Source organism: Erpetoichthys calabaricus, chromosome 2 (genome assembly GCF_900747795.2).
Source record: "Erpetoichthys calabaricus chromosome 2, fErpCal1.3, whole genome shotgun sequence".
Taxonomy (NCBI): Eukaryota; Metazoa; Chordata; class Cladistia; order Polypteriformes; family Polypteridae; genus Erpetoichthys; species Erpetoichthys calabaricus.
In genome coordinates, this window is record NC_041395.2 from 164,003,757 (window position 1) to 164,010,358 (window position 6,602).

Here is a 6,602-nt window from a genome sequence, read left to right on the forward strand (position 1 = left end):
TTAAAATTATAACTCAGTAACAATGTTGGTGTTTTACAGCTGTTAAAAATTTAAATCTTTAATCAAATCTTGAATTCTGCTTTTTCAGGGCAGTATTACATTCATTGTCATAAAAAAACGTTCCTCAAAAAATATGTTCCCTAAATGTAGGCAATGTAAAATCTATTAAACAGTAAACTACAAAAGTATACAGTATTTTACAGAATTATATTCCTAAAAGGACTTCAAGGTGCAAAACGTATTTATTCAAGTTGCAACAACCAGCACAATTTCTGAGCTACTACAGCTGATTGTATCATTCAAATAAAGAAATACAGTAACTCCTAACAACAAACCTAAAATACAACTAAACATAACTAAATATTTCTTCTAGCGATATTGTTTTGGACTTTTATCTGTCTGCCAGATGTGACTGCTTCTAAGGACACATCCAACTCTGAATCACTTCCGCACACTCAACTAAAGACGTGTCATTGACCTTTTCTAAACGTATTGCTTGTATTTTGTCATTGTGAAGAAACCCACAACGAAAAATGTCAAACACTGTAAGTGCTCTCGAGAGCATTAAAATCAATACACCAACGTACGGAAAGGCATTGTACTTCAAGTGTGAGAGTAACACTAGAAATTTAAAGGAAAAGTCAGCTTCTGATAATTATATAAATAACGAGGCAATTTTTACTACCGGTAGCAACTATTCACATTTTCTGGAGAAAAATATGCATGTTAAATTGTACGGTATTTTCATTTAGCTTAATACTCCGCACCTTTGAAAAAAAAAAAGAAGAGGTGCTCTCGGCCTTAAAAGTAAAATTTCCGTACAATATTGGACACTGATAATATAAACAGCACTGCCTAAAACTGATATACTGAGTACAAAAAAAAATCCGTTATGTACCAGCGAAGATGACCTCTGCTGCATCCACAGGAATCTGCCTGCACCTTTGTAAATGGGCGAATTTTACGTCTCAGTTAATGAGATGTCAAGAAAATGACACCTTTTATTGGCTAACTAAAAAGATTACAATATGCAAGCTTTCGAGGCAGCTCAGGCTCCTTCTTCAGATCTTGCCTGAAAAAGGGGCCTCAGCTGCCTCGAAAGCTTGCATGTTGTAAACTTTTTAGTTAGCCAATAAAAGGAGTCATTTTGCTTGACTTCTCGTTGCACCCATAAAGCCTAACACGGTACAACACCCTACTACTACGTCTCAGTTAATATACCAATAAAGTTTACAGTCAAAGTGCCTGCACGTGTGTGCATTATGTAACGATCCCTTCAAACTTCACCTACGTAAGACTCGAGTAGCTGTCTGCTGCGTAATGTTGTGCTGATACGCTTTCGCCCGGTAAACGGTATACGTACAAAGGTTCAGTACACCATGAACGAAACTCTTCTGAAAAAAAAATTGTCAATTTCCAGTATACTCGAATTACGACGCATAATAGCACGCCAGCCAGGTTACTTGTTCGGATCGACATCTTCAGCATCTTGACTAGGCTGTGAGCTGTATTTCATACCTAGCAAATTAAACTCCTGTTGTTTTAGGCCTGGTACGCTTTAAAGAGATGCGTCAACATGAAATGACACTCCGTGGCCGAAGGTCACCATGCTACCTGTATATTTCTAATCGATTTCCATATCACATAAGTCAAATTCAGGTTAGGGCTACAGCCTAGCCCTGCAGCTTCATACACCTAACGACAGTCCATCGCACGGCAACTCTCTTAACGCTCTTAAACTAACGGGCATCTCTTTAGCATAACGGAAGCAAACATTCATTGCCATGGGAAAAACGTGTAAACGTTATTGTTACAGTTGCTTCCCAGCGTTTTAAACCCAGTTTCCTAACCAGTAAGCCACAGTGCCGCTCTCCTTTCCCATCAACATTATATCTTAAATACTGATCGAGTTGCCTCATCGAAGACTGTCAATTAAAGGATCGCTTTGGTTATTGCACTAAATTACTTTTTATATGATAAACGATAATTAAAGAGGGTAAATATCAATTTACGAATTTGGTTTTCTCCCATAACTCAGAATATGCGTTACCAGGTAGTATATGCCACACTGAAGCACAGTGAAAGAATGTAGAATTGTCCTACGATGGCATCATGTCCACAACTGGTTACTTACTTCAGCACTAGTTCTCAATTTATGGAGCTGCAGGTCTCAGAACCCATACCATTTTATAAGCATGTATAAAAACCATAACATTAAGGAAATGGTTCAGTGGATATCTTAAGGAAATGGTTCAGGGGACGTGAACTTTTGGTTTACACATACAAGTTATCGCATTTTCAATAAAAGAACCTAATACACCCACACATTTTAAAAAAGCATCTTTAATCCATACAGAGGGGTAGGCCTATATTTAGTTTAATTAGATTTGTGAAATATGCGTATGATTTCTTTAAAAAAAATAAATTAACCATCTATAGTAAATAAATGTGAAAAGAATATATTCTATTTATAGAACAGTAAACAGGTTAAATTTACTTATGCAGTGTCTGTTGTCACAACAGTTTAAAAGCAATTAACAGCTTGCATGTGTCATGTAGTTATTTAATGTAGTCTTTTTTTTTTTACTAATATCCATTCATCCATATAATAACCCACTTATCCAGTTCAGGGTCATGCTGAGTCAATACCCAAGAGACTAAAGGAAACATCCGACCCCGAAAACCCATACCCCCCCCCCCCCCCCCCCCAATTTACCAACCCAGAGTAACAGCTGAACCAGTGTCTCCTACCCCACAGGCACTGAACCTTGAAGAGGTATATTGGCTCTTATATTGTGTATGTTTTGTAAAATTATACATATAATTGTGCAACAAATGTGTGCATTTTTTAACTTAATAGTTTATCTAAAATTAGGGAGCACAAAGAGAAGAATATTAGGAGTAAAATATGGTAAATGTTACAATGAGTAAACAGGATAAAATATCAATTGCTTATGTATTCAAACATGTGAATTCAATATTTGTTGTAAGCACATTTGGCAGCAGTTAAAGGTGCAAGTCTTTTCTAAGTGTTTCTCTAGAAACTTTGCAAAATGAATGATGTAATTTTTGTTTATTCTTCTTATATTTCTTTCAAGCACTTTCATATTGCTTGGAAGTTGGGGGCAACGTTTAAGTTTTTGCAATAGATTTAAGTCAGAGCTCTGAATTAATTACTTAGAAATGTTCTCTAATTTTGTATTAAGTTGCGGGCTTTGTACTGTTTGCTACTGTCCTGATGGATACGAATTTGGACTCCATTGGGGATTTTCTGAGATTGTTGGCATTTTCTTTGGTTGGTCAGTTTTGTCCATAGTCCTAATAGGTACATGTCTTTGAAAAGCCTGCCTTAAATTATACTTTCCCCATGTTTGAAAGCAGGAGTGGTACTCATTGTCTGATCTATAGCCTAACACATGAGCTTTGGTCAAACACTTCCAGTTTTGTTATGTTTGCCCCATTTTACGTTTAGTACAGCACTTAAATATTTCTTGTTAATCAATCGTTGTGGATTAACCTGGTTATTTTTCATTTCTAATCTCATCACGTCCACTGAATTTAATAGTTTACCAGATTTTAGTAGTGGTCTCACCATGACTTCAGCAATGGGACTTCTTGTTCTGACACTCAATTTGAAGGGACATCCTAGCTTAAACTGGCTAGCACACCTCTTACTTTCTTGATAAGCAAATGAAAGACTATATTGACAGATATTTGACACTTTGTTGCTCTCCTTCCTGTGCATGTTTTTCAGTGACTTTGACTTACATTGAAAGCCCCATGGTTTTCATGACTGATTAATTACCTGACGAAGAAACCTCAAAGAGACTTTTTTTACTGCGAAGTCATGGGAACTAATTAGCTAGTGGTGCGGCTGTTACAGTTTTTCTTTGCACCTGAATTCACGCGGGTTTGCCACAAAAAGGTTTAAATACGTGTGCAATTACGACTTTTAGGTTTCCTGTTTGGGTTACTTAACTTCTTTTCACCGAAACTCGCTTTTTTCCAGTAAAGATTCGCGAACTGTCGGAAACCGTTCATTTACATGTGCCAATGCAGCAAACGCAGAAAAAATGTTGTCAGCCATCCAGGGTCTGAATACTTTTGCATTTTGGCATTCAGTATGTCTTAAAGACAGCTTCTGATGGACTCAACAAGTGTAAAATTATTTAGCTATACAGCGCGTGTATTTTTTTTTATGAAAGATATCACGAGATAGTCTTTTTGTAGTATAATTTGCATAATACAGCTGGGAAATACGGTTTACTTTCATTAAAAACATTTCTTCCGCCTGTACAAAGCTTTATTATGATAGCGATGTTTTAAAAGTACAGTACTTGAATCTTGCGCGCTAGTCGCGCATGTTCTTGGCTATGGGGGGTTTTCCAATACGTTTCGTTAGCAGAAGCTGAAAAAAAGTAAAGTAATAGCCGAGTTCATTGTTATTTTAAATGATTATTTCACCATTCTAACGTATGAAACAGCGGAGCTAAACAACAATCCCCGCAAATTCCATCTATCAAATTACCAAGCAATACTTCAGATAGCGGCTTTTATTCTCAATTTTATCTTCAAGGGATTCTCAAAGCAAAAATAAATTAAACTAAACAATTTATGGAATCGAAATGCCCCAGGACTTTCATAACTTTTAAGCTGCCAAGAATTGTATCGGCTCATAAAATAAAAGATACAATTAGACAAATTACAATATAATGAACATTAACTGTACACGGGGAAGTAAACAACATTTCAGAAAAGGTTAAGCTTAAACTTGTTTAGTTACGATACGCAAAAAATTAAATTCTGTCAGATTAACAGAACCTATGTATAAAATAATACACAGTTTATCCAATATCCAACACATGCCACAATTTTCAAGTTTGGAGTCGTATATTTTTTATTGACACAAGTATTAATTAGTGAAGACAAAATACGTGCTGCCATTTTTCATTTGCTGTAGTTTGAATCCAAAGCTTTATAACGAAACGTGTGAGAGTGGATTAATTGGAAATAATTTTCTTTAGGGAATGTATTTGTGCGTATAATGCTACGTAACCTTAAAATTGGTATAAATCATCATTTTTATCTTGATAATTAATCTCATCAGCCCCAGAAGCAGCTGTTCTGAGGTTGTGTATTTTACTGGATGACTATCGGATCATCTTGAGAAGGGTGCAGAACTGCCTGCCTAAGTTTAAACGTTTTACATTAGTTTAAGTCCGAATAAGGAAGAGAATCTAGGAAAATTGCAGAAAGAAAGAAAGAAAGAAAGAAAGAAAGAAAGAAAGAAAGAAAGAAAGAAAGAAAGAAAGAAAGAAACCTGTAGCCCCAACATGCTGATGCGTAATTCGCGTTAAGATAAATGCTCACGCACTTACAATTTAAGAATTTATAAGGCTTCAAGTAAAATCGGATTACAGTTAACGATAACATTAAACTTGCTTTCAGGACCGCGCCTTAGCAGCTGCAGTTGCAATTTTACTTGAAATACATGCCAATCAGTGACAGAAAATAAAAACTTTTTCCTTTTATAATATTTATTACTTTACGATACGTGTATGTTTACAGCAAACATCATCTAGAAAAAGGTGTATAATACGTTCAGGTTCAAGGTAAATTGTAACGCTCTTCATATACTGCCAAGCCATGCCTCGAACGTTCACATTTTTACATGCAACAGCAGTTTGTAAACATATGATCGCTATACACAAAATGATACGCAATGACACTACATCAACTTTATACAAAAAGCTTTACACATCAATATCCAGACTGAATCGAGGATGATCGCATTTTAACATAGTCCTTGTCTTTCATTCCTACGATGTAAACACGACTGCTTATGTGCGCCACCAAAACGTCTGGACTAAAGTCTCCGCTTTCCGCAATAATTGACATTTGCACGCGTTTACATCAAATTAGTCGACACTGGCATATACAGTACTGCTTTTTCGTAATTATTAATAACAGGTCTCCATACATAAGAACAATATAGACCAAGGCTAACACTGCTTGAACAGCACCAGGTTTTCTATTTTCTCGTAATCTAAAATCGCATTACCTGCCCAAGGAATTATCATTAATCATAACCCATCCCGGTGAGCGTCTGTCACGGATTTAGGCTGTCTCACAGTCTGTCATGTCCTAATGCGTAAATGCTCACTAAAATGGAGATAAAAACAAAAAGCTACGTACTCTTAGAAAGAAAACAGACACAGCACCGCTCTCAGTGTAGGAGGACTTCACACAAGCAGACACTTTTGGAGGTTATACAAAATGGCCATAATATTTGCGGCTCGCTCATCCAAGCGCGGTGAAGTAAAACCTAGAGAGAGGGGGGTGGAGGTCTGCCTGGGGGTCTCCTGGGATTTACGGCTGAAGCGGTAAAAGAAGTGCGGGGATTTTACCAGTTTGTTTACCGTTATATGGTAATTTAGAGTTCAAAATCAATTTTCACAACTCCAGGTAAAACTGTGACTTTCAAGGATAACGAAAAAATTAGAAATATTTAAATGTATATACATACTTCAATCTATAGTATAAATAAATTACACATAATTACATGGTGCTGACCAATAGATTCTGAAAACTTTCATTAAAGA

The 6,602-nt window shown here is 36.2% G+C and overlaps 1 protein-coding gene across 8 annotated transcripts in view; it reads right to left on the reverse strand.

Annotated features, from left to right (window-relative positions):
• The window catches only part of phc3 (polyhomeotic homolog 3 (Drosophila)), a 95,060-nt gene extending 88,757 nt beyond the window's left edge, over positions 1-6,303 (reverse strand). For 7 of the 8 annotated variants that reach the window (XR_007934127.1, XR_007934126.1, XR_007934128.1 and 4 more), the window contains exon 1: positions 6,062-6,161. The gene's annotated coding sequence lies outside the window, so the exon portion shown is untranslated. Of the gene's footprint in view, positions 1-6,061; positions 6,162-6,195 lie in introns of those variants that run through there. The other variant, XM_051922879.1, reaches the window with a different exon arrangement.
• Between the last annotated feature and the right edge of the window lie 299 nt (positions 6,304-6,602).